At 38.0% G+C, this 27,040-nt stretch overlaps 1 protein-coding gene across 1 annotated transcript in view; it reads left to right on the top strand.

Annotated features, from left to right (window-relative positions):
• LOC306770572 (A-type potassium channel modulatory protein DPP6-like) overlaps positions 1–27,040 on the top strand; it is a gene marked incomplete at its 5' end in the record, with an annotated part of 225,050 nt that overhangs the window by 7,910 nt on the left and 190,100 nt on the right. The gene's annotated exons all lie outside the window — the stretch shown is intronic.

Genomic DNA, 27,040 nt, shown 5'->3' with positions numbered 1-27,040 from the left:
CCAACTTAATATTTAACACCTTAAGATTTGATACCAAATGTAGCGACTGCAGTTCCCGTATGCATGATGGTAGCACAAGATTAATGTGATAATCTACTGGTATTATCATGATGTACTTGACTGCAAAACAGCTGCTAAACTAATGAGACTCCCAGCAGCCACAGCTGCAGCTGCTGTGCATAGTTTTTTTTATTAGCAAATGCCTGCATGCGAGCACGTTTATACCCAGATGATGACCATTGTAAGCATTGTCATTGTGAGCGTGTTTGCATCGCGCAGCCTTACAAAGCTTCTCGGGCTGCTAATTAAAAAGATATGGTTCACGCACGTAAGGTTACTTAGGCCAAGCAGAAACCCAGCACAAGCATGCATACAAAGCCAGCGACTATTTGTCTTCCAGTCCCAGAGAACTGGTCTTAATTAGTTTAGAGTAATGAGCTGCTCCTTGTCTAATTCTATCTGATTACAGAAACAGTATTTGCCTTGTTTTGTGTTGATTAGTAAATTCTCAGTGAGTGATCAATAATGGCACCGGATGAATAGAGTCATCAGTCTGCACACTCGATGCCGGCTGGCATCTGGAGATGTGTGTAACGTGAGTTAGTGATGATGAAAGAACCTTGTCAGATTCCACCAGGAGATAAAAAACAGGAAACGGTGAGGAGGCTTCTTCTGGCTAATTCCTCCTGATCAGCTCACAGTCAAACACTTCATGTTAAACAAACACAACACACGTGCATGCACGCTATATTCCCCTGTGATGAATTATGCAGCCAGTGGCTTTGAAAAATGGCTGGATGGTTTATTTATCATCAGAAAGCTCTGAAAAATCCTAATCAAGTGTGCATCATGTGTGTGGGGGGGGACTGTTTGTGGATGAGGCATCAACAGACAAACAAAAAAAAAACAAAATGCTGCAGCCAGGACAGGGTTGTGTGATCAGATGGAGCTCTGGAAGAAGCAGATTTCAATTGGCTCCTGTATGCACATACAGACTGCTGTACAGCACAGCAAAGAAAATCAAAATAATTAAAAAAAAAAAAAAGCCCTGTGGTGTACTAATAAATTTTGAAGACAACTGCATGAGAAAATACAAAGACTAAAGATACAAAGAAAAAAAAAGAAAAAAATATGCTTGTCATTGAAAAGGAGGAAACAAAATGAGATAATTATCCAAAACTCTCCACAAAATGATGGCAGAATTGGATTTGTTCTTTCTGGGAGCTGCCAGGAGAGAAATAATAGTCAGTGTTGAACCATATCTGCACTTTTCTCTATCACTGCTAGGCTTCTGTCATGTCTCCTAGAACCTATATTTTGCAGGGATGGAGAAGCCACTGCTCAGTACATAGAGGATAGACTATAGATATCCACGCAAAAGGCTATTTATCAATACCAAGGTGGCATCATGTGTCTCACTGACGTCTGCAACTCTCCAACTGGTGCTGCATTCCTCTTTGTGTTGCTGCTTCTTGTCTGGCAGCTAGCTGACGATAACAGATGGCGGGCATTAATAACTTCATCTCAGCGTAAAATGAATTCATATCCGGCCTCTTCACGAGGTGTTTTCACCGTGGGGAGAGGCAGGCAACAGAACAGGAGGAGGAGAAGGAGGAGGAGGGGGGAAAAAAAGGGGGGAGCCAAGCCACCAAAATCTTTCTCTGTTGGGCTTTAAGCACAACTCCTTCCCTCCCTTATCCATCTCCGTGACATAAACACGTAGCTACACACAAACGCACACACAAGCCAAGGCTTTAAGAGCTGCACAGCTTTTCACTTTTATGGGTCAGGAAACTGGAGTGCTGATTTAGTCATTATTTATGACTGGACGTGGGATTTCTTAGATTGGAGAGGAAACTGCAGTGATGCAAATAACTCCTGAACTTCCTATGTGAACAACAACAAGGGTGCGATTTGCATGAGAGCACGCCATGAAATGCACCTTAACAAGGAGAGTTTTGTCATTGTGATTCTGTTTTAGTTGTTCCTGTTTTGATCTTTACAAGCCTGCAAAGTCTGCTCCATTTGCTTTTGATTTGTAGACATGGTCCTCATCCTTTTGAAGGACTGAAATACAATACTTTAATTTTTCCAGGCTGTTCATGGAAGCTACTGCAAATGGCAATACTCAGAGCGATCAGTCAAGCAAATTCAAGATTTTATGTGTTTTTTTGACATATCGTCATGTTGAAAATTCTGTCATAACACGTGGCATCCCAGGTGAATGCCTGTCAGCTCTGAGCTTAGTGAGGAAACGGCATCACCTGAACTGCCTTGTGTGGACCACTAGGGGCTGTCCTGCTCCTGTCTCACCTCCAGGTGAGCCCCTCTAAAGCCGAGATCTGAAGCATATCGCTCTAAAAGCAGACACCGTTGGGACTCTAGGCCAGTCACGCAAACTGAGGTTAAATCAATGATACAGTGGATGAAGGATGATGAAAGGAAAGTACAGAGACAGAAGGATGGAGGGTAGGAGGGACGAGCCAGATAGAGAGATTGGCTTAAAGGCAAAAGGGCTAACAGAGAAGGACTTGATCAAAACCAGAGGTGGATAATTGAATAGTGTAGGATATGATAAAAGATGGATCCTTGTTCAGAAGACAGAGAAAAGATGTAACCTGGTCAAGCGAGACAACAACGGCCAAATTGGTTCAGTTCAGTGGAGGGAAATACATTAACCTGACTCCCTGTGCATGAGCAGAAATTTGTAAGATTTAATCAATACCTTTATTAACTATTCCTCGGTTCTCCTGTGGATTTATGTGTGTGAAAAGTAAGCTGGCGTTGGCCATGGTTTGAACACAGTGTGGTGAAAGTGAACGGGGGGGTTGGCTGTTTAAACAGTCTGTCCGTCATCATCAGAAATGTGTTCACTTTCATGTCAGACTTTCCTGGTAATTCATTTAGACCACATGTAACTTTCATTTAAAATGTAAGGACAGTGTTAATCATTTAGAAGAAAGCTGAAGGTTTGTGCTCGCGTATGAGTCAAACCTCAGGCGGGATAGTTTCTTCAGATCCAACCAAGGTTTTGGTGGAAAGTAAAGATTCTGTCAGGTTTGAATGGAAATCAATGTTTTTTTTTGGAGAATTTTAAATCTTACAGCACGATCAGAAAGAAAATAATACAATTAAATAAACAAATCTGGAGGTTTGATTTTAAAATGGAATGAGTGGAAATATAAATGATTCAGGATGGATGGAAAATTCATGAAACTAAGGTAAATATTAAAGTCGTGGTGGTCTTGGGCCAGACTTTGTTTTTCACATGCACATGGGTTATTGGAGTTTTTGGAGTAGAAAAAGAAAAGTCTGCTTTTATAATATCCAAATTTATATTTTTTTAAAAATGTACTTTAAAACCTCATATTTATCAGAAATGATTGATTAAGGATGAGGAAAACATTATGTCTTAACCATTTCAATACCAAATGCATGAATGCCATTTCCTATTTATTTGTCTAATTTGTGGTGGTTACAGTACATAGAAATATTTCAGCTGAGATATCTGTCCCTTCAGCAGTTCCCACCGCAACACTGTCATCTCTGTTCCTGAAATTATGCCAGACTGTGGCTTTTTTTTGTCTTCAGTGTGAGTTTGCCTTGTTGAGCTTCCAGCAGTGTTTACTTGACACCATGCTGACATCAATCAGCTGCAGTAATAAGTACGGACTCTTCAGGTTGTTACATCAATCAGTCCAGTTCTATCAATGGTTTTACTTTTTTGTTTTCTCTTCGGGATTTTCTCCTTTTGGAATTTATTAAAATCTTAATTTTTAAGCTACATGTGTGAAGTGATTCAAAATCTTTCACATCTACATTTTAATGGATTTTTTTCTTTATTTGATTATTTAGACAAACATCTAGCAGGCAGTGAGGGCAGAAATCCCAGAGGGTCTTGCAAGACTTTATACCTTGTCTCTTAATCAGTTCAATGGATTCCATGCATCTTTCTAAGAACCTGCAATAAGCCACCCCCCCACTACTTGATCTGCATCAGTGTGCTGGAGAAAAAAAAAACCAAAAAAAAAACCAACTTATAATGGTCATGTTTGTGACATGCATCCTGGCCCCCAGATATCATGTTTGTATTATTGTGTGAATGAATGGCCTTCCAATTTATGCAGCAAAATATATATATATATATATATATTACACTTTCCTGCAGATTCAAGAAAAGAAGGAAGAGTTTTCTATGCAGTTCAGATCCATTAATGTCACTCTTACTGTTTTCATACTCAGTTCTTTGAATTTCTGTGTCGTGTGCTTTGATACAAGGAATGTCAGGATGATTTGCACACTTTTACACTCTGCAGACTGAAACTTTGTTTCTTGCTTATTTTGCTGTCTGGGCACAGATGGTTTCAGCAGCTGAATTCTTTTTATAATTTTTTTTCTTTGAACAGCCATACTCAGGCATATCGGCACCTTCCCATTAAAGGAGGGGATAAAATGCAGCTGTCACTGAGTTGAAATTGACAAAAAGAAAACAAAAAAAAAACTGATAAATAAAAAAAAAAAAAATGTAACATTGCTTTTGAATTGTAGTTCAACAGAAATATAAAATATCATTATGTGACCTGAAAACTAATATTTTGTTGAACAACCCTTTAAGGTGTTCAGCGCAATCAAGTCTTCATCAGACTTCTGTTGGTGAGTTTTTTTGGTCCACAGCACATCAGGAAAGCGCTCTAACTTTACTTTATTTCTTTATTTCAGACCCAGAAGGATCCATATCACAAAAAAAAACAAAAAAAAACAACCCACACACAAACAAAGAAGAAAAAATAAACAAAAGGTACTCCACAATGGTCTGTGTCCAACATATAAAGAGGTTTGCCAGTGGTTCTGCAGTCTGGAAGAGAATAATCCAGCACTGTGTACAGAATTAACCAACACAGCAATTAGCTTATTTTCTGATTTAGACACCCTGCACATAAACACACTAAGTACAGTGCCAGCCAGATAGAAGTCAGGAAAAAGTAAACACCTATCCTCTTTACTTCTGACTATCAGAAGTCAGAAGTAAATGAAAAAAAAAAAAAAAAAAACTTGTCTGGGGAAGTCTTTTTTTTTTTTTTTTTTTTTTTTTTTTTTGTTGTTAAATTGTTGTTTTCAAATATTTTCAGCCACAGTTTAAAATCAGTCATTTTGCACTAAATTATGATTTAGCAAACTTTAACATATTGCTTTTTTAGATTCTAATTATTTGAATGACTGTGAATTTAGTCTTTAGCGACAGCATGCTGATACACTGTACATACTGTCTAAAGTACGACATCAACTTCAGTAACTCAAGTTGAAAAATCAAAAAAGGGATTTTTAATCCCTGTTATGTCCCGACATCTTTAGAAGGCTTTTTTACAAGGTCAACAAGTGTAACAATTTCAAGTTTCCCTTATCTCATCTGAAAAGTGTCATTTAATTTTACTGATAGCCACATCACCCAAAACCCATAGATGACTAAAAAAAATAGCACAATTCCTCCATTTTGCTGGATTTTTCTTACTTTCAATCATTGATTGGAATTCTTTTGAGCCAAAGCCAACAACCAGATAAATGAGTGATCACTTCCAGAAAAGTGTTTCTGTCACAGGCATTTTTTTTTTTCCTCTAATGACTGGATATGACTTCTTCTGATGCAAACACAACAGCCAGCTGCTTTCAGAATAACAGTATACATTTATTTATTTATTTTTTCATAAACTGGACTTTAAACTAAGCTTTCTTGATTCAAATTTTTAATAAACAAGAGTGTCAACTAGCAATGCTGTATGAGCACAGCTGCACACTCCTGAGATTTTTTGGTTATTTTTCATCTCGGTATGTAATAAAAATACCGAAGTTGGATTATGTTACAAAGATTTCAAAGCCTAATTTTAGACATCATATCTCTCATCAGTCTGCAGATCTTCCTGAGTCATCATCCTAAGCAGCTGCAGATTATAGTTTTTGCTCAGGCTTGCGTCTAAACAGCACGAATGTAACTACATAATTGCATGATATGATGCAAAGCAAACTACTAACTGGATAAATGCCTATTTTGTTATGCATCTGAAAATAATGGTGATGCAAATCAGTGCTTTCAGTTCAACATGGAGACTGATTATAAATGCACAAGCTGCACTATAGAGGGCAGAGTTTCCCTGCAGGTAGTGAGAGGCGCCAGCTAGACAGGTGTTCACATCAGCACACAGCCACCCACGACTCTACAAAGCATGAATGTTATGCTGTCATTCCTGCACTTTTCACTGAAAAGAAAAAAAAGAACAAACACTTTTCTGTTTTCTCTTTCAAACTTAGCTTTTTTCAGTCGGCTCTGTTCGATGAGGTGTTTCTGGCTGAAATGCTTTTAGCCGCCCCAACCTCAAGCAGTTGAATCTCAAGAGGGGCTCTGACATGTTGTTCTTTGATGTAGGAGTGGAGAGAGGGTGCAGTTTTACCTCTCAGCTCAAAGGTGGGCAGGGAATATGAAATGGTATGTTTCTGATCGTTGGGTTGCTATGAGCTGAACGCGGCAGCACTGCATCCGTCTGTGATGGAGCAGAGTGTGATTGTGCATTATTAATTAGATGCATCTGCGAAACAAAACACTGAGATCGCATATAAACAGGACAGAATTTTATTGGCTGCTTTCCCTGTTGTAAATCTTCAATCATGTCTGTATTTGTAATAATAATAATCCAGATTTTTTTTTTTTTTTGCTTGATTTTTGATTAGTTGACAACTTGATGGCTTACTCTTCAAAGTGAAACTCTATTTTTCTTCATTTGTCTCTATAACTTATTGTTTTATTCCACCTTTCACTTCCTTTCATTACTTCAACAAACATGTTCACAAAGCAAAGCACAAGTTTCTCAATAGGACTGAATTTCTGCTTCTTATTTTTAGCATTTACACATGATTCCTCCTGAAAACTTCAACCAACCATTCGATTGTAACATTGTCAGTAAAAATTCACAGCAGGATGTTTTGTTGTGTTTTATAAATTGTTGAAATCACACACAGTGACAGTAGAAAGTCAGTTATATTGATCTGTCAGTTACAAATAATCTGTTGTACAATGTATTGTCAGGTGACAAATGGTCAGACCATACTGTATTAAATTTTATACATAGTTTACTCGTTTTTAAGACAATCCATCATTACATTGTTTTATAAGATAACTCTTTACGTTGTTTTGAAGTAGTTTCTGTTTGGATCTGCTATGATGAGCAGCCATTATGATGGAAAAGCTGTTTAAGAGGATGCAGGGCAGGAGAAAGGAGGAACGATAAGTGGGTGAAATTCAATCCATTTCATCCAGATGTTCTGATGAGAAATGTTAGGATTCAGCAACAAAATAGATGAATTAGACATGCTAACAAGTAGGGATGGGAAAATCGAATATAGAAAATCGGGATTTTTTTGCTTGACAATTTTAAAATTGATTTTTTTTTTCTAAATTTATAAAAATAATCCATTATAAATTTTTTGTCATTTTAATTGTTTTTTTTTTGTTTTTTTTTTTATCTTTTTACTTGTCTTCTTGGCCATTACAGTAGCAGAATGATGATCTGGCTAGTGTGTTGTTTTTTCCTCAATGAAATCAAGAAAAATTACGAGCAAAAAAAAAGTTTTCATACATTTTTTTTGTTTTTAATCTATAAAAATCAGCAATATCAAATAATTTTGAGAATCGCAATTCAAATCGAATCGGCACTCAAAAGAATCAGAATCAAATAGAATCGGGACAAAAGCACATCGTCACAGCCCTACAAACAAGGACACAGAAGGAATACAGAGAATGCAGTATTTTTTTTTTTTTTTTTTACTGAGACAACGTTAATAATCTTAACTGTAGAATTATAAACAGGTTGTCTGAAACTGACTTTAGCACCTTTTCCACACTGATAGTGAACAAACGTTATTTCTCTGAGATCTTTGCTGATTTATTTCCTCCTTTACATTGTGGTAATTTACACCTGAATGTTGCAGAAAAGCAGATTGCCATAACAATTGCTTTCACATCCTCCTGACATACAGTGTTGGTTAACAAATGCAGTTTTATTTTTTTCATTCAGAAGATCCTTTCATCTATTGACTAAGTCTGAGTTGTTTTCAGAGTTCCTGACAAACTAGAATCATTGTCCTTTCCCTTTCAACTGACCTGTGCAGGGCTCCTAAATAGAACCAAGCCCTGGATCATCAGCACCCCACCTCGCTTCCTTCCCTGATCTATTTCCCTTTTTCTTCCTCTTCTCATTGCTCACCTTTCTGACCCACCGTTCCATTCAATGGCGTCTGCCAAGTGAAGCGTGACATTACATCAGTAAGTTCGCCTTTTGTCCGAGACACTGGTTCAGGTCGGGGCTGTGTAGTACGAGCTGGAATGAGTTGCATTGACCAGAATGTCTATGTTTGGACCTTGTTGTGCCAGGCTGCTACATTTTAGCTACTTCGACAGCCAGCCTTCACCTGTAGGTCTTATTCTATTTAAGATTTGAAATTTAGCATCTATCCAGAGAGTTTTCTTTAGAAGTGGAAACACAAAGGAAGAATACACACAAGGTACACCAACAAATCACTCTGACGGTGAGTATAAATCATCAAAGCATGTTTGCATCTTTCCTGTGCTGAGGTGATTCATGCCATGAAGTTGAGAAGTTCCATTAATTGTTTGATTTTTCTTTCCTATTTAGAGGAAAAGGTTTCATGTTGCAACATAAACTGGCAAAGACAACTGAACAATATAAAGTTGAGAACTTCAAGCTGGCCTAAATTTACTAAACTTTATAAACACTAAATGCAGAGACATATGTACTGATCAAAAGTGACGTTGTACAGGTACCTTAAAAAGGACTTCAGTTTCCCGCAGGTAAGCAGCTCTGACAAGTTTTGCAAAGCAGGAGAATGGAGTGTAAACTTCTGGTCCGAACTCTGTGAAGTGCCATGTTAGCTTTTTATTTCTGCACACTCAGTGAGTTTTTTCTTTCTTTTTTTTTGTGCCACTTTGTCAAACATTAAGGATTTTAGATGTGCGTTTGTAGAGCTTGAGCAAAGACATATACAATCCCAAATCACAGTTTAGAATGGTGGTAATGCAATTACTTGAGATAAATGCAAGTGCAAATGCAAGTGTTGTAATTACAGATTTATTGTTGGATTAATTCATAAACTGCGTTAGTTGTAATAATGTTTGAGCTTAAAATCATCACATACAATGGTATGTGTAGGTTGTATTGTGTATATAAGCATTCATGTGACATTAGTGTCCATCCAAAGTGTAGCTAGTGGAAGCACACAGTGATAATACTTACCAACTATTATTCCAACATTAACTGTATCATTTTCTTATTCTTTTTCCACTTTCATCATCACATTTTAATCATCATCTTCTTAATCTTCATCTACTTCTGCAAATGCTTTATATTTTTCTTCTTCCTCTGTTGCCTGTTTTATATTTCCCTCTTTTGGAAAATCAGATTGCAACTGGCAGATTATGTCTTCATAAAACCTGAAAACCTGAGCTAACACAGAGACTAAAACATTTCCTCCTCTTTGCTGTTCGAGCAGGGCTTAAATGTTTCGTCATTACCTTGTAATCTCCTAAAAATGTTGAAAACCCATTGAAAAATGGATCTTGAAAGGAATATTAACAAAGAAAAAGAGCTACATTTAAATGACACTGTAATACAACAAATCTACTAATGGGGAGGTATAATGTTGATGAGCAGCAAGTGTCAAATTATCCATCTCTCAGGCTGCATGATGGTTTTCAAAAAGAGCTTTTTTTTTTTCCTTTCTTTTTTTTTTTTTTAAATAAATCCATTAATAACAGCAGATTTGACTCATAAATGGATAAAACAATTTTTTTTTTTTTTTAATAGATGGGTTTTTTTTTTTTTTGTTTGTTTTTTCCCCTTCCAGACCAGCACTCACGCTGATGAAGTGAGAGAACAGAGACTACAGCATTGTTTGGTCAAATAGTGTCTGTCTTTCTCTCTCCATTTATCTCAGAGCTACACCAACAGTAATTTATTACTCCTTGTCTGATTTTGTAGATTAAGATCTTGTTTTGCGTTTGGTAAGGCAGTAATTTCTTTTCACTCTCTCTGTGTTTATGCTAGTTGTTTTTTAACATCTAATAATGTCATAACTAAATGAAATCTCTGCTGCTGGTCAAGATCAAATCTGTAGACTCGGAGAAAATGAAAATTAACTAATGAAAATCAGATATTTCATATGAACTAAACCACGTCGATAATGGCATCCTTGGTTTAATATTTGGTTGTGCAAACAATTTCTGTAAGTGTCAGACTTCTGCACCTGCTAACAGGTATTTAGACCCAGTCTTCACAAAGAAACTGATCCAGTTGTGTCGGTTTGAAGGGGCGCCTTCTCCAGATGGCATGTTCTGCTCCATCCACAGATGATCAATAGTATCGGACTATTAGTATTTAGATCAGAACCTCCTGAAGGCCTTGATCTAAATACTAATAATCCAATATTTTGCTCTCAGCCATTCTTCTGTGTTTTTACCTGTGTTTTGGGTCATCATCCTGTTGGAAAACCCATAAGCTGCAACTGAGGCCAATCTTTCTGACACTAAGCAGCTCATTTTGCAACAGAATGCTTTGATAGTCTTGAAAGTCCACTTTGGGATAAACGATGGCCAGATTTGACCCTGAGATGGATGGTGAGATCTGACCCATATGTACCTTTACCTCTGAGTTCTTTGGAGGTTGATGTGGACTCCTTGGTTGCCATTGGTGTTACCTGTGTCTTCATTTTGCCTCTTTCAACCACATCCAGAGACATTTGCTACAGTCCGCTAGCCCTGAATCTTCTGAATAACGTGCAACTGTAGCCACATAAACATTAAGCAGCTTTGAGATGGTCTTTCTCTTCAGCCTAACTGTATCTATAATCTCCTGAGACCTTTTATTGTCCATGTTGAGCATGGTGAATACCATGTCACCAAACAGCACAGTGACTATCTGTTAAATAGGCAGACCGACTGAGCATATGTTTAATGGCACCTGTGATGCTAATTCGAAGGCCCGCCTTAGTTTAACATGTCCCTATGGTCAAATTATTTTCAGTCTTTGTAAAGAGTGTCATCATTTTTCTCAAGCCTGTTTTATTAGTTTGTTTGATTTTCATTGGTTGAATTTTAGTAAATGTCTTTTTATTGTTACTTTGTTAGTTTCAAGTTATTTTAGGGACTGTTGTGATTTTTTTACTTTCATTAACAGAGGACTGCCAACAATTTTGTCCACGTATGTATGCTTTTACTATGACCAGCCTTTATTTGCCATCTTTTAAACTCCTATCTGAACCCACAAGTTCAAAGCAGTTGGCAAAGACGCATATAATGACTCACATTCAGTAACAAATAACCTCTGCTGTTTTTATTTGTTTTAAATCCTCACACCCATTACGGCGATAAATGCACCTCCCTTTGTGTGTTTGAAGAATTGCACTCCGATATGAACCGAAGGGAATGGAAAATGTTTTTCTTTTCTTTTTTTTTTTTTTTCTGTCAAGAATATTGCTTTTCTGTGGCCATGGAGATGTATGTGCTTGGTGCAGAGCTGCCAGGGAAAAAAAGAAAAAGAAACAACTTCATATGAACATCGAAGTAGGAGATAATATGATAGAGAGGTACAGTATTGCGAAGTAATTTCTTTTTCCAGAAAGGGCCCCTGAATGCTGTTTGTGAACTGACTGAAGAGCAGAAGACAGCTTGTGATAAAGGTTCACAAAGACTGTGCATGAAAAGCAACATAAGGTGACTCTTTTCTGGTCAGTTTTGTATCTTATTGTTTTACTATAACGGTGTGTTCAGACCAAACACGTTTTGAGCGTCAAGAGCGGCAGGTTTCCATGTAAAGTCTATGTGGAGGTGTTGGAAGGGGGCGTTGAACTTTCTCGCATCGCGTTTTGGGAGTTGGTGTCGGCACGTCAAAAGCCAGAGATGGACAAAGCTGAACTTTGGCCGCTTGATGCGGGGCGTCAACCAATCAGAGCGATCAGCTCGCAGCTCCAGTAGGATTCCTGTGGTGAACCCAGACACGGGGCTGAGATGCCATTACTCCGTGCAATATTTAGGATAACCATTCCTTGCTAAAAAGCTGAATGTTACTGATTTGGCAACGTAGCAGGATACGTTGCCTAGCAACGCTTTGTTGGGGGGGGGTGGCGGCTAACTTTATTTATTAATATGAAACCATGCCATATCTCTACTGAATTCGCCATCATTCAGACTGACCGGAAGAAAAGCTCCGCCTTTCCCCCTCTCTTTTCCGCCGCGTTTGCCACTTGCTCCAGACAAGCGGGAAACGCGGCAGGAGCGTTGGGAGCGTTTTGGGCATCAGACACAAAACTGGCAGTTTAGTGACCCGCGTCGAGCGTTCAGCGTTTTGAGCGTTTTTGACGCTCAAAATGCTCAAAACGCGTTTGGTCTGAACACACCGTAAGTCATTAGACTGATATTGGACTTCAGGCTGAGGATCTGTAGTTTTGGCGGAACATTTAAGGAACTGCGTGAAATGGTGGTCTGATGGGTTTGCTGCTGGAAATCAACCCATTAATTCATTTTCTTATGTGTGAAGTCCAATTAAGAGTGGCGGGGAAGATGGAGCCTATCCCAGCAATCATTGGAGGAGATGCAGGGTACACCCTGGACAAGTCGCCTATCCATTGCAGGGTTAGTGCAAAATATGTAATTATTTACATTCCAATCTGCTCCTACATCAGTTTATAGCTGATGTACAAGTTTAGGTATTACATGAAACACACTATGATGTATCTAATAGATACATAATGTGGGAACGTTTCCAGGAATTTTTTTTCCTTTTCATTAATTGCATTTCTTGAAGGTCAACTTTTCCCATTTAATACTATTTCTGCAGTGCCAATGATTATAGAGCTGTTGTTTACTTTTCTGTCCTTTTTTTCCATTTCTGTTACATAATTAGCTTTTTTTTCTTATCTCTCATCATAAGTCCCTGTTCCCCAGTGTCCTTTTTGTATCTCAGAAATGTTTCTCTTTCTAACCCTGTTTCTCATTCCGAGTACCTACAGGACATAGCTTCACTTTTTTTTCTCAATATAGTCTATCTTGTTAACACAAAAGTACCTGTTTTGTATACGTCTCCTGCATGACTGGTTTTTTTTACAACCAATTATCAAAAATCAAATGGAATGTTAAAACACTATCATGATTATAAAGAGTAAGAACTTTTTTTTTACCATGTATGTCTCTCTAGTGCTTTAAGGTGCTTTGAAAAGGTTGGATCTGTCACTTGATATTACAATAAAAATCCTCTGCAACGGAGAAATTGCAATGACATCTTTATTAAGCGGTTATAGCATCCTGTGAGCACGGTATCTGTTGTCTCAGAGGATGGGGGTTTGTAAATGAGCTTTGTGGGGTGTGGGTATGTAGCAGTTTGATCACTACCGCTAACACTCCCATGTGATAGGCGTTTGGCTTGTGTCAGCACAATTTTCGAAGCAACGTAGCACGAAGCACTCGGGGACACAGAGGCATGTGTGTGAATACTGAACACTTGCACATTCTTGTTTTTGAAGCTGTTTGGCCTTGCAGACATGGCTTCCTCTTCACCTCCAATCCGACGGAATATAAAGTGCAGATAACATGTTAATGATCCCCTCCAGATGCTGCGGCATCTGAGATTATAACCTCGCAAGCATCGCTGCTGTCTGTCTTTTCTTTGAGGATGCAGGGTAGAATAGCTTATTTCCTTCGTCCCAGTGGATTTTTCTCTCCAGAGGATGAGCTTAGTGTTCCACTGAGTGCCTCTGAGTCTTTCATAAGTCACTTTCTCATGCTTTCCTCCTTTTTTGTTGCCTTCTTCTCTCATTCCGTTGATCGCTGTGTAATCTTTCATCTGTCGCTCTCTTGTCAGAAAGACAGGTAGCGACCTCCCCCGATGTCCCACCGCATGCGGTAGTTTGTGTTTTGGCTCCATCTGATCCATTAGTAATCCATTTCAGGGGCTGTCAGCCATATAGCAGCTACAGAATGCACCCTGTGCTATTTTTCTGTCAGTATTTGTCAGCGCCGCGCTGACTTGGGGGGTAGAGACCTTGAATGAGGCTGCAACAGTACTTGGACAAAGTCTGAATTATACACTTTGCTGATAAATACTGTAATGTCCTGCATGTCAGAAGAAAGATGGAGAGGGCTCCTGCAGCGAGCTTGGTGTGGGGAAGAATGTGCTGAAGGAGCACTTGGGTATGGGGGGGAAAAGAATATATTTTCTGAACTGTACTGAAACAAAGATTCATATGTATGGTAGCTTTTGGGCTTAAATAGAAAATCTTGCTTTTTTTTTCTTCAAAGTGTGGGGAAACTGAATATCAGAAAACAGTTCAACTTTTGAAATTACAATCTGGAAGTGTTTCTGGCTCAGTCACTGTATCCAGATTAGTATTTGCTGCTGTAACAGTTCAGCTTGCTTGGTAAGAAAAGGTTGACAAAGGTTTAAAGTCAAGCCTGAAATCTTTACTGAGTCAGTTCAGCACGTCATTATTAATTACAGGCTTCCTATTGCAAAACCCTGACATGCTGTCATATTTCTTAACACTCTGTTTTGCATTTTATTATGCTGCCAAAACGAGTACTGCTAAGCTCCAAAGACCACTAGTTAGTTTGTGGCATAATTAGTGAAAGACTTTCAAAGCCAAAGAGAATGTTTCTGTGCTCTTATTTAGGATGTTTCTGTTGTTTAAACAGGATACATTATGCATGACAGTGTTTGAAGGATTTTGTGATGTCTGTATACTGATTAAAATGAGCTTTATGGTGTTTCTGATTAGCTTCATGGTCAAGTGAAGTCCTTCCTAACAGTGAAATAAAAATTTAACTCAAAGTCTGTGCTTTTAAATTAACAACAAGCTACCTATAGCCGACTCTTAGATGCTTTTGTTTAATGACCAAAGTTGAATCCATCTTCGAATCTTTAACTAACTGTAAATCAAAGCACGTATACAAAAGTACATCAGTATTTTAGTAAAGTACATTCATTGTATCAGTAAATCACATAAAGCTGTTTTTATACATTTTGATGTGAAAAGCTATATGTTAGCTTAACAGTAGCGTCAACATACAATACAACTGGTAGGCTAGCAGTTAGCATGCACTGACAATATTCAATTACAAATTGACTAAAATACATGGGGGATAAATATTGAAGTTTAAAATAACATAATTCTTCATATGATAAAAAAAAAATTGTCAATTGTAATTGTAGTTAAATCAAATCATGAAACCAGTGAAGATGCAGTCCTATTATGCCATGCCATAATATGGCCAAGGTTGCACTTAAAATATATTGATTGAAATGTTTTGATAATTATTAATATCCTATAATCTTTTTTTTTTTTTCAAAATGCTTTTTTTTTATATCATCCAGACATAATTTCTACAACATTTCCCTACCAATCTGTGATGCCAAAGTAAGCAGTTAGAGGAGTAATTTCACTCCAATCATCAACTGGTTCATATTCAACATGTTTTCTCATTTGCATTATACGTTAAAATCATGTAACATTTTCTTTTAAAAATCTGTGGTGTCTAAGGAGTTAAACTATGTGTCCCCATGTGTGGGCTGCGGATGCAAATCAGATTGCTGGTGGGCAAACATGCAGGGTTTCATTATTGAATATGTTCAAGTAGCTCAAGAGCGAGCAAATATTGCAGTTGGGCACACACCTACACTCTAATACACTCTAGACACGCAGGTGTGCCGTGCATGCATGAAGCAATTGTCTTCTTCGTGCTTTGAAAATATGAAGGGCTTCTTTTCTTATGCATGCAAGCAATTTAATGATGACTGCAATGGACATCAAAAGATGATTTATCATATTTTATTAGCATCTGCTTTGAGGGATATTGGTTTCAGACAAGGCTGAATATTGTTATCATCAGACTTCTGCTGACACGAGTCGTGTCTGCTGCAGAGATGAGGGAGAAAAAAACACATTTTAATTGTGGAATTGCCACATTTGTGTTGATTTAATCCATTATTTTACATGAGTGATGATAATAGCTTAAAATCTGTTTGTGTTGATAATGGGGCTTAATTTCCGTGTGACAATTTTATTTTATTTTATTTTTTTACCATGTGGAGCTTATGAAGTTTCATAAGTGCTCACTTGAATTATTACTGTATTGCACTGATGAACTTATATTGAGCATGTCTTAGAATTAGTTTCAGTTAATTTACTGATAACTGCCCCATTATGTTATTGTCTACTGAGGAGAACAGCTACTTACGGTGAACCTGAGGTGTAGAACACCACATTTAACAAATGAGACAGACAAAAATAAAAACTGATTTAAAAAACAAAACACTTTCTAATTTATTACTTCATGTCAGAAACATTGTTGCTTTTTGCTGTAATGATTTTTATGGTTGTCATACCCGTCTATTTTTACAACCTGCCCTCATTATGAATGAAGTTCCTGGCAGGCAATCTAGTTGCCTGATGATTTTAGCTCAGGAATGGTCCATAAAATGTCCACTTTTATATATGCACACAGAAACTACAGAGCAAAGTCTCAGTTAACAAAGAAAGATGAGAAGCACTTATGATGGACTTTTTTCTGAGTGGACGTTTAGTTTTACTATGCTAGCATGAAGTATACATGGCTGTGTTAGCCTGGCTTCACAGCCTGCTCCACTCAGGGGTAAGCAATATCAAACAATAACAACATCTCAAAGTGCAACAGGCCACAAGACACAAGAAAATTGAAGACTAACAAGAAAACTAAAAAGACAACAAAAGCAACAACAGAAAGTAATAAAGTATATTTGTAAAAACGCCTACACAACAACAAAAAACTTGCCAAAAAAGGGCATGTAAACACACCATTTGTCATTTTGCACAGCCGGACATGGTCAGTGTTGACACACTGACAAAGCTGTAGACTTGCGATGTGAAATCAGTCCCTCACCTGTTGGGAAACACCACTGTGTTGCAGCTCTAATGTCTAAGTAAACAGTTTAGTACTGATTGTTCTCTCACAAAGAGGTGTTGAATTACCTGTTCCATCCTCCATCACCTCTCTCCACCCCTACTGCATGTGTAGTTTCAGATTCCTCTCGCTCATTAGGTTAAGCCCTCTAATCATATCGTCCCACTGATAACGGTAAGTTGCTGCTTATGAGGACTCCCCTGGAGTCGGTTTCCTCTGAGCAGAAAGTGAAAGCTAATCCTGGCTGTGGATGTCTCTGGCCTCCATTAGGGGCTGTTAATGGTCAGGAAGGGTTTGGAGACAGAGGGGCTGGGGGTTGTTTATGTTTACATGTAGTTGCAGGGAAGTACACAGTATAATGGCTGTGGGCGTGGCAGCTGCTTTATAAATGGAAAAGAACTGCTGGGTTGACAAGGCAGATAGTAGATTGTTGGAAGAGCAGCTGGAACGTCCACTATATAGCAGGCTCTGCAGGTGAGGAGAGGCTAACTGGCTGCCACAAGCTGCCGCACGATGATGTTCGAACACGCGCTAGGGACACCTTTGGGCCTTCGCAGGAAGTCTTCCAGGGTGGAGACAGCCAAGAGATTCTGGAGGGTGAGTGTGATTTTTAAGCTTGACTGGGTTGTGTTTGCAGGGTTAAAAGCAAGTAGCTTATAGAAAGTAGTTCCCTGGTTAAAACCTTTAACCTATGAGACTTTCCAATATTCAAAGAAACATGAAGCTCATAAGTAAATCAGCATAATAAACCAAATTAAACATGATGCTGCTTTAAATAAAATGAAGAAAAACGTGTCCTTGCATTATATCTTCATTTCTTCAGTTGAGAGGAGGTGGGGCAGGTTATCCATGTGTCAATGAAAGATCACTAGTACACACGTTTTTTTGAATACTTCTTAAGTCTCTTTGAAAGAGAGCTGTGTCCTTATCGCTCTTGGCAAATCAGATTAAGGCAGGAACTGACAAACTCCAGGTCTCTGTGAAAAAGCCGTCTTCTGAAAAAGTAACCCTCACATCAAGGTGGTGCTGAAGCAAAGCCAGACTCAAAGTTTGTCCATTTCTTTAAAGGTTATCCTTGGGGAGAGGAGAACCTAATGAAACTCGGTGTCATGTGGAGGTGCGACCAAAATGCTGTAGGAGGTTTGAAGCATTGCCGGAGAGCCGGTCAATATCACATTCCCCCAGGACATTGCCTTTAAAAGGGTAAAGATAGACTCTTCGGCCCTAAGTCAAGGGCTGAATACAGATAGCGATAGTTTAGGTGGCTCAAACAGGCGTCTTCTCAAAATGAATTCTGCAGTTAATTCAGAAGTGTGTCTTGATCCTCCTTATCATCTGTTCTTTGCTTACTTTTCCTTCAGCTTATATCCATCTTGCCATTTTTAGATACCCAGGAGCTTTCCCTTCACTTTAATGGCTATCAGTCATCGTGTGCACAAGCTAAACTCTCCCATCTCACACAGTCGACCTTTACTCTCCACTATTTGATTTTCACTATGTAGCACTGCACCTCACTTGACTCTGTTCTGATGAGTGTCAATCAGGACTGGACTGCACAGGCAACAAGCTCAACCTGTTGTCTGTGCAGTCCGTCTGTTAAATGTGCACATTTGACATATCTGCATAGTTTAGATTTAGGAATGAAGATTTGAATTTGTGAACGGGAAACATTTCACTTTAACTTCTAACAAGGGTGTTCCGTTACTGAGCTGTTCCCCATATTCCACCCTTTACCTTAATGAGTTGTTGCTCCTTTTCTTTCTTAAACCATTAAACTCCTTCAATAGCGAGAAAATATAAAATTATTTGTAAATCAACAGATAAAAAGTCCAGTATTTCTAATAAACAGCAGCTGTTTTAGTGCTTTGATCACTAGTTTAGATTAAATGATGTGGTAAAAGTATATTTTGTTTAGTGATCAGTTTGTCTTTGTAGCCAATAGAGAACAAAGTTAACATGACACACTTGTTTATTTGAATCTTGTATAATATTTGGGTATGCTCTGAGGCGGTCTTTGTAAGCACACACCCAGAATTCTAATTCCATGATAGCAACATTTTCTGAAACATTTGTTTTATTTCTTTGTTTATTTACTTCTACTTCATCCTGCCAGCATCATGGCTGCAGAATGATGGTGTACTTGGCGTGTTTTGCCAAACAGATTAGCTTTACCAAGGGGGATCTTTAAGGGTATAATGAATATAAACATTTGTGAGTTTCAGGTTCCCCTTGAATTTTTTTTCTCTTTCTTTTTTGTTTATTTTTCATTTGTTTGTCACTGAATTACATATTAATGCTGGACCTGGCAAAAGGGAACAAACTAGTAAGGGTAGGGGGGTGAACAGAATATAAAATGAAGTAAAAAGATAAATAAATAAAAATGCATGATAATATTAAATAAAAACCCAAACAGAAAAAAGCAACCCTCGTCTACCCTTTTAAAGAAACTCAACATAAACCATCCATCTGTTAATGTAAGAAAATAAAGCATAGTTTGAGTAGTCATTATTTTTAAACCTATCCATCTTGATTTGTCAATCCTTCAATCCAACCAATCAGCGAAGGCAACCGGTTAGCCAACTGCAGATAAAGGGGCACGGGTCTCTGAGCCAATCTATGGTAACTGGTTGCCAGATCAGCAAATAACAGCACATGACTGCAGGCAATAAACATGATACCAAACTAACTCCACAAAAATACAAGAAAGACAAAAGACTTCTTCTGTAAAGCGTAAGCTAGGACGGTTATCTACGGCCGGTGGGGAGCACAGGGAGCAGCGGCATCAGCTTTCCATACTCCCAGTCAAATGAACTTAGTACTTGCAGGCAGAAGGGTCACTCTTCTTCGCCCTGCATAGCAGGATGCTATGTTTACTCTGGTGTTCAGTTTGACATCAGTGCTCGTGTTTCTAAGAGAAGTGAAGCCGTATGGTGCAGCTATCTGCGCTTCCCAGCCCCTGTTGCTGTTCTTGACTTTTGAGTTGAATAAATGGACACATCACTACACTGCATTGTTTTTTAAACATATATTTCATGGATGAACTGTCCATTTTAGTGTGATAAAGTTGTTTGTAAGTATTGTGCGGGTGGCCACACATCCACTGTTCAGTCTGAGGCAGATAAAATGTACGTTGAAAAAGAATGTTCCCCTGAAAAAGTTTTTGCCCCCCCCCCCCAATTTGTTTTTGCAGCCAGGTCTGAGGAGCACATTCCTTTCAAGATGGTGCCTCTGCATCAGCGTGCAAGACAGCATGACAAAGCTTCACTTTCTCTATGCTGCTACACAAACAGCCAGATTTACTGAATCCACACCAGATAATGGAAATATTTTCTATTAAGCAACATTCTGAAAGTTTTGCTCAGTTTTGATGACAATTTTATGGAAATGCAGCTCATATTTTGGTGTTCTGGCCCACAGATCTCGCTTTCACCATTCGTATAAACTTCATTGGCTGCTGTGTCTGGAGAATCTGCATGTAGCAGATCATTAAGCAGCTAAACGGACAGATTAACCCCGGTGGAAACCAATAAAGAGCTGAAAGGAGAATGAAAATATGACTATTTGTCATAGCCAACAGCCTGATGTGATGTGTTTAAAACTTCCTCTGCTCCCCATAAGATGAGAAGAGGAAAAATCCCTTTTATACTTTTATTTTTGGGTGAAATTATCCCTTCACAGTTCTGCTTTTCACAAAAGCAAAAACTCATCATGTGTTTTTTCTGAGTAAAGTGCTGCCAAGGTTTTGATAATGATGATTGCTCTTAAGCTAATACTTTAACTTACAATATTAATGACATTTTTTTAAAAATCTGTGGTTGTAATAAAAGTGCAGAGCAAAAATGGATTCAAGTTCTAAACTGTATGTGATGCCTATTCGCTGACAGTTCTTTAATAGGAGCAACAACTTACTCATCTCAGTCATCATAACATCATTTGTAATGGCACATTACTTTTTCACTGCCAGCCTCTTCAGAACTAGACAGTGTAGTTATTCATGATTAATACCACAATGATTAATACAGTCTGAGCACTATATCCCAAGGTGTTTGCATTTAGACAGTTTCTTCATATGTTTTGCTGATCCAGTAAGTCTGTGTCTCTTCTGGCATTTTATATATTCGATGGGTAGAAAAAAAAGCTATTTCAGGCTCCATCTAGTTTTGTGTGCTGAAATCTATCAGTGGAATAGTTGTCCATCTCTCGATAATGCCTATGGACAATTTTTTTTGTATCCTTCGGACATGTTTTAAGTTTCTCAGTGAAAGTTTCCTTTCATCTTTTTATGAAGTCAAAAGTTTGTTGCAGATTTTCAAAAACATCACATCAATCCAGTCATAGGCAGTTTTGTTTATGTCTGCAGTTTACACAGTTTCAGATCTTTTAAAAAAATCTGGCAGTAAAGTTTTGTGGCCTTGAAGATGTGAGCTCATAGCATGAAATTCAGTGCTGATACAGTATCTGTGCAGAGTTATCTGAGCAGATGTTCTGCCAGGTAACAGGAATATCATATAATTTGACAATGATTTTAATTTGAAGATAATCATCCTTCACAAGTTATGTTTCCATTACATTTTGCAAAAAAAAAGTGATGTTTCGACAAACAACAATTGTGATTCGTGGATGTTTCTATTGAACAGTGTTTAGTGCATGAGCCTTGTAAAATCTCGTTTGGTTGAAGAGTTTATGCGAGAATTGCAGCTTGGCAAGTTAGCCACGTAGCAGTATTTTGGGGTTTTCAAATTGCTGCAGGGAATTTGCTACGGTTTGTCAAAGCTTTTCTCCCTCATTTTCTTTTGTAAAACTCTCAAATTTGCTGTTATTCGTTCCACACCATCTTTACCGGAAATAAACTGGTCATGACCCCCCCACCTCATATCCGGGGGACACGTAAATGCAACAAAAGTATTTCCGTTACACTTTTGTGATATGTTTCTATATCAAAACAAGTGGAAAAAAAAAAAAAAAACACTTTGAGAGCATAAAAACTTTTTCGCGATATTTGAGACTTTCAAAATGTAGGTGTTTCCAGCTGTTTTTTTTTTATTGCAATATTTAATTTTTGCACAATTCTAGGTGTCATGGAAACACACCTAATGTTGTAGTTTCGGTTATCACACTCTTGACAAAACCAGATATGATGGTACACAAAGAAACAAATTGTGTCCCTACTAGGTTTTGTGTTATTTGGAGGTGGGATTAGATGGTGAGAAGGCATAGTGTGGTCGTTTTTTTTTTTTGGTTTTTTTTTAGCCCTGATGAAGTAGTTCTTAATGCCTAAACATTGGAAGATAAAAAACAATAGTTATAACCCTTCTAAGGGGTCTGTTTACTGATATTCTCTGGAATCCAACATTTTGGTAAGTCTGACCTTACTATAGTGGATAGCCAGATAACCAGCTAACAACATATAACTAGAGGCATGTTGGCACACTGCTCCGATTAAATAACAGGGGTGACAAGCAAGTTGAACTTTTATACCTGCTGGTGCAGATAATTGCCTCATCTTGATTGGCAAACACCACTGAGGCACCAGTTTGATCAGGCATGCCAGAAGGTAGGACAAAGGTGGAGCAAAGGGGGGGTTTGGAAGGAGAGCTAACGACAATCCTGAACAGGGACTTGCACATATCAGTTTGTTTAAAAAAAAAAAAAAAAACAGATCTAATTCCAGAGATGGCCACTGTTTGGTTTGGTTCGAGGAAGAAATGAATACTGGGTTGTGTTTCAATTTAGGTCAAGATGAAACCAATGGATAGAAGGGCCAGGCGATAACCAAAATCTCAGATCCCGATATAGCTCATTTCATATCCCCACAATGATATACATAACAATATAAAATTGTTTGTTATTTTTTCTGAGTCATCAGTTATTTGTCAGAAGTGCTTGGCGATGGCAGCAGGAATCTCCTTCCATCTGGGGGAACTATGCTCATAGACTCTGTTCTTTATCCTGATTCTTTTGCAGGTGCGAAAATAGTTATGTCAGTTAAAACAATAGATGACATATGAAGCAATAAACATTTTCTATCATCCAAACGATATATATCATCATATCGCCCAGCCCTAGTGGATATGTAACATGTACTTCTTCGGAACACAATACTGTATCTCAGATACATTATCTGGATTTCTTTCATTTTGCATCATCAGAACAGAGGATATTGCCAAACTACCTCTTCTATGAAAACTATGATAAAAGAATATTTCATCCAATTTATGGGCTTTTTATATTCAAAATTTGTCTTCAACATTTAAACTGAAAGAAAAAACTCTATTCTTTCAAGCTTTTGGAAAACATTTAAGATCATATTTTCCAGTTGAAGGTGAATTTTTTGTTTTGTTTTTTTTTTTACAAAACTTGTACTACAGGATGGCTTGTGTATTGACTAAATCTGACCTCAAAGCATTACCTTCCAATGGATTTTGAACAGTCAATGTTTGTCCTTGGTATATTTTGCTTTGGTGATTTTCACCTGAAGTTTGGCATCAGAAGTCAACATCTGTTTTCTTCTTGAGCTTCTTTCCTCCTTCATATTTGATTCCTGATTACATTCTATCCCTCCCCAAGACTCTGGCGGTTGCCTTGGAAGAAAAATGTATTGGATTTTAGTTTGTCTTGGTATTTATATTGTGAAATCAGAGTTTGCTTGGCATTGCTTTACACATCCTGACAAGATGAAGTCCAGAAGTTTAGAGGACAGTACTAACTTACTGAATGATTTACAACTTGTCCAAAGTCTGGAATGTATACTGTAAGGTAAGTGGAAAAGAGAAATGGGTATAGAGAAACCAGAGCATCATGCCATGGGTGCCAACACATCAGATCTCACTCTGAGCGGTGTATTTGTTAATGTACATTGAATTCAAGACAGTTCACAGGAAGGTTAGGGGTCAGAGATTTGGAGCTGTCGGGGCTTTGTTAACAGTTTAGTTTTGGATGTGCTGTGCATCCGACTGAAAAAGTTGATAACCTCCCTGAAAGGCATTGTACTCAGCAGATATTTGATTTGCAATTCCAGATTGTTGTTGACCATTTTTCTTCAAGATGAATACATGTTACGCATGGCTGCTTTCTGTAACACAACGGTAGCAGAGGACCGTGCAGTGTTCCTTGTAGCTCGTACTGTCTTTTTCATCAGCTCATAAAACAGGAACAATGCCTTTTACTTCATTTATCAATGCCTTCCTGCTTGCTCTGCTCCCTCCTTCCGTTTCCAGCCCTCTTTCTTCATATCTTTCTCTGTCTTTTGTTGGAATGCTGGAGCTGACAGGGAGGTATTGTGTGCCTGATTGCAGTGAATCTGTGGCAAATGTCATTGAAGTATGTCATTAGTTTTCTCTGCAGGAGAACATTCTAATAAGTGTCGAAGAAAAGCTTGGGAACCACTGATTGATCTTCAAATTCATTAACTTTCTTCTCCTATTATTCACTTTGTTAAACAGAAAATATAATTATAATAATATTAATATGAAACTGTATAAAATAATTAAAAGTGTGTGTGTTTCACTACTTTAACATTTATTTTTGTTTAATAAAGTTTTTTGGGAAAACAAATACATTATCAACAAAAAAATTAATTTATTTTGTTAAAAAAGCTTTTTGAATTGTTTTTAGTTGGCGTGTGTGAAAAAAATGTGAGAAAAGTAACACAGAACAAAGACAGACATTGACAAGACATGATAAGGCAAGAGATGACAAGAGCCAGGAGAAACAAGATCGATTGACAGTGGAATCTGAAAAAGGGAAACATAAGTTATTATTGTACAGTATGGTGTTACCACTTATTTAAATCAAAAGTCAAGAACAGCAACAGGGGCAGCAGCAGTTAATTTGACGAAGAATATCTACTCCTGCTTGGTGCTGCTCCTCCTGCTCCTTTTCTGGCATAGCTAACCTTCCTAGAATGACTGTTAACTCCACTATGTCTGTTGATATTGGTGCTTATGTTTGCAGTAGCTGTGTGATGTTGCTTCCTACGAGCTACTGTCTGCCCTGCCATTTATCCTTCTTGTATTTTGTAGAGATAATTTTGTGTAGTCATGTTTATTACCAATAGTAATTATTGGTAATTTACTGCTCTGGCTACCATTACCATAAATGTTTGGCTCAGTAACGGTCCCCTCTAAGCATTCCCCTTCGTTCATTGGTTGGAATGTAAGATTAACAATTCAAGATAATAGTATTAATGAAAGATGGCTATTGTGACGGGGAAAAAACAAATAAAAGAAACAGAAAACTTTCCTTTTAGTTGAGGGTGGGTATGACCCCCCAATGCCCATCCATGCTGCTGGAACTGCAATTTGGAAATATTACCAAGAAGACAGAGTGATGCTGATGCTGAGACTCTGCAGCTCAGAAGACAGTGTACAGTGCTTTAGAAATTTTGATTTATAGCAACTGAATGGGTTTATAGAACCAAATGGCGTGAAAGTAGTTGTCCTGAAGTGCATTGAAAACATATGTCAGACAAGTAGCCAGTCCCACATTCAACATTGTATTTTGTGTGATGTGACTTCTGTGAATAACTTTATATTGTTTAAGCTGTAAGTCAGTGTTAAAAGTCACAGAGAATCTATTTTTATAGATTTGTGAGATCATGAGATCAGGGTTGGACAAAAGAGTCAGGTGATTTTTCTACATGGATGTTGAGAGTGTTATTGTAGTATTAAAGCTGGATATTATGTATATTTTACAAATTACTTTGTGGGGACTATTGATAAGTTTTTTCAAGTATTAAAAATGGTTTTATAAATTCTTGGTATAGATGATTTTTCTTTCATTGTTAAGTTTACATGTTGACATTACAAAAATTGCATGGTATTTTTGATCCTATATGTTTGTATTCCTGTGTGAATAAATCGATTATCTGTGAACAGGTGGCGGAGGTGTGTGATTTCCTCTTGTTCCTGGTAGAAAAAAAATTATTTCATTTTGTAACTTATTTGTTGGGTTGTGTTATATTGGATTGAATCTATTTGATGCAAATGATATTTTTGTGATTTGGTGAGTTTTCCACCAGGCTGGCAGCCATGCTGAAATAGTAATGAGAGTGAAGATATTTGCAGAAAGTGCAAGTTTAGTTTAAAATTTTCTTTTAAACAACAAATTGTGTTGTTAATCAATTACATGTTTAGATTCAATTATCTGTAAGGGTATGAGATATCACAAAAAACAGAAGGGATGCATAAAGGCAAAAATCAACACTATAGGCAAGACAAAATATTGTGATTTTTTTTAAACCAATTTAATGATTAAAAAAAAAAAAAAAACCTCACAACAAACATTCATAGTTTTTACATGCTCAGCTTATACAATACGAATAAGAGTTTTCACCACAAAGTAAATATAAGCACTCTTTATTTATATGTCCCAGGTATCTTAATAGTATGGACATATGCTGCGGATTGCTACGAGCCGTTGGCTCCTTTAACTTCTTTCTAACTTCTATCTATTGTTAACCAACCACTCACTTTAGCGCACAATATCTTCCCAAACCACTGTTCTATATATTGCATTTATTTTTGGGATCTTTGGCTTTCTGTTTACTGACTTAAACAGCTGAAGCACTCGGTTTTAGCATGGCTGCTAGCTCTCTTCCCACACCCCGGTCCCCTGCCTTTTCTTGCTCGGTGTGTCTGATGTTTAGCTACTCCTCCGCCTCCTTTAGTGATAACGGTAGGTGTATTAAGTGTAGCAGCTTGGCAGCCTTGGAGGCGAGGCTCTGTGAGTTAGAAGCCCAGCTCCGCACTCAGTTAGGGAAGCAGTTAGTCAGCAAGCCCCCATTAGCCAGTGCGGAGCTACCAGCCAGGGCAGCCATCCCAAGCCGTCCCTCAGCAGTTCCCGCGCAGCCGGGAGCCGAGGCGGGCTGGACGACGGTCAGGCGGAAGCGTAGCCCCAAACCAAAACCCACTGGCCACCACCGACCTGTTCACGTTTCTAACAGATTTTCCCCGCTCGGTGACACACCCGCTGAGGCAGAAACCTTGATTATAGGTAGTTCCATAGTCAGAAACGTGGCTCTAGAGACACCGGGGACCATAGTCAAATGCA

Source organism: Telmatherina bonti (genome assembly GCF_933228915.1).
Source record: "Telmatherina bonti genome assembly, chromosome: 20".
In the NCBI taxonomy this organism is placed as follows: Eukaryota; Metazoa; Chordata; class Actinopteri; order Atheriniformes; family Telmatherinidae; genus Telmatherina; species Telmatherina bonti.
Note: the sequence above shows the minus strand (reverse complement) of the source record. Positions and strands in the feature narration are given on the sequence as shown.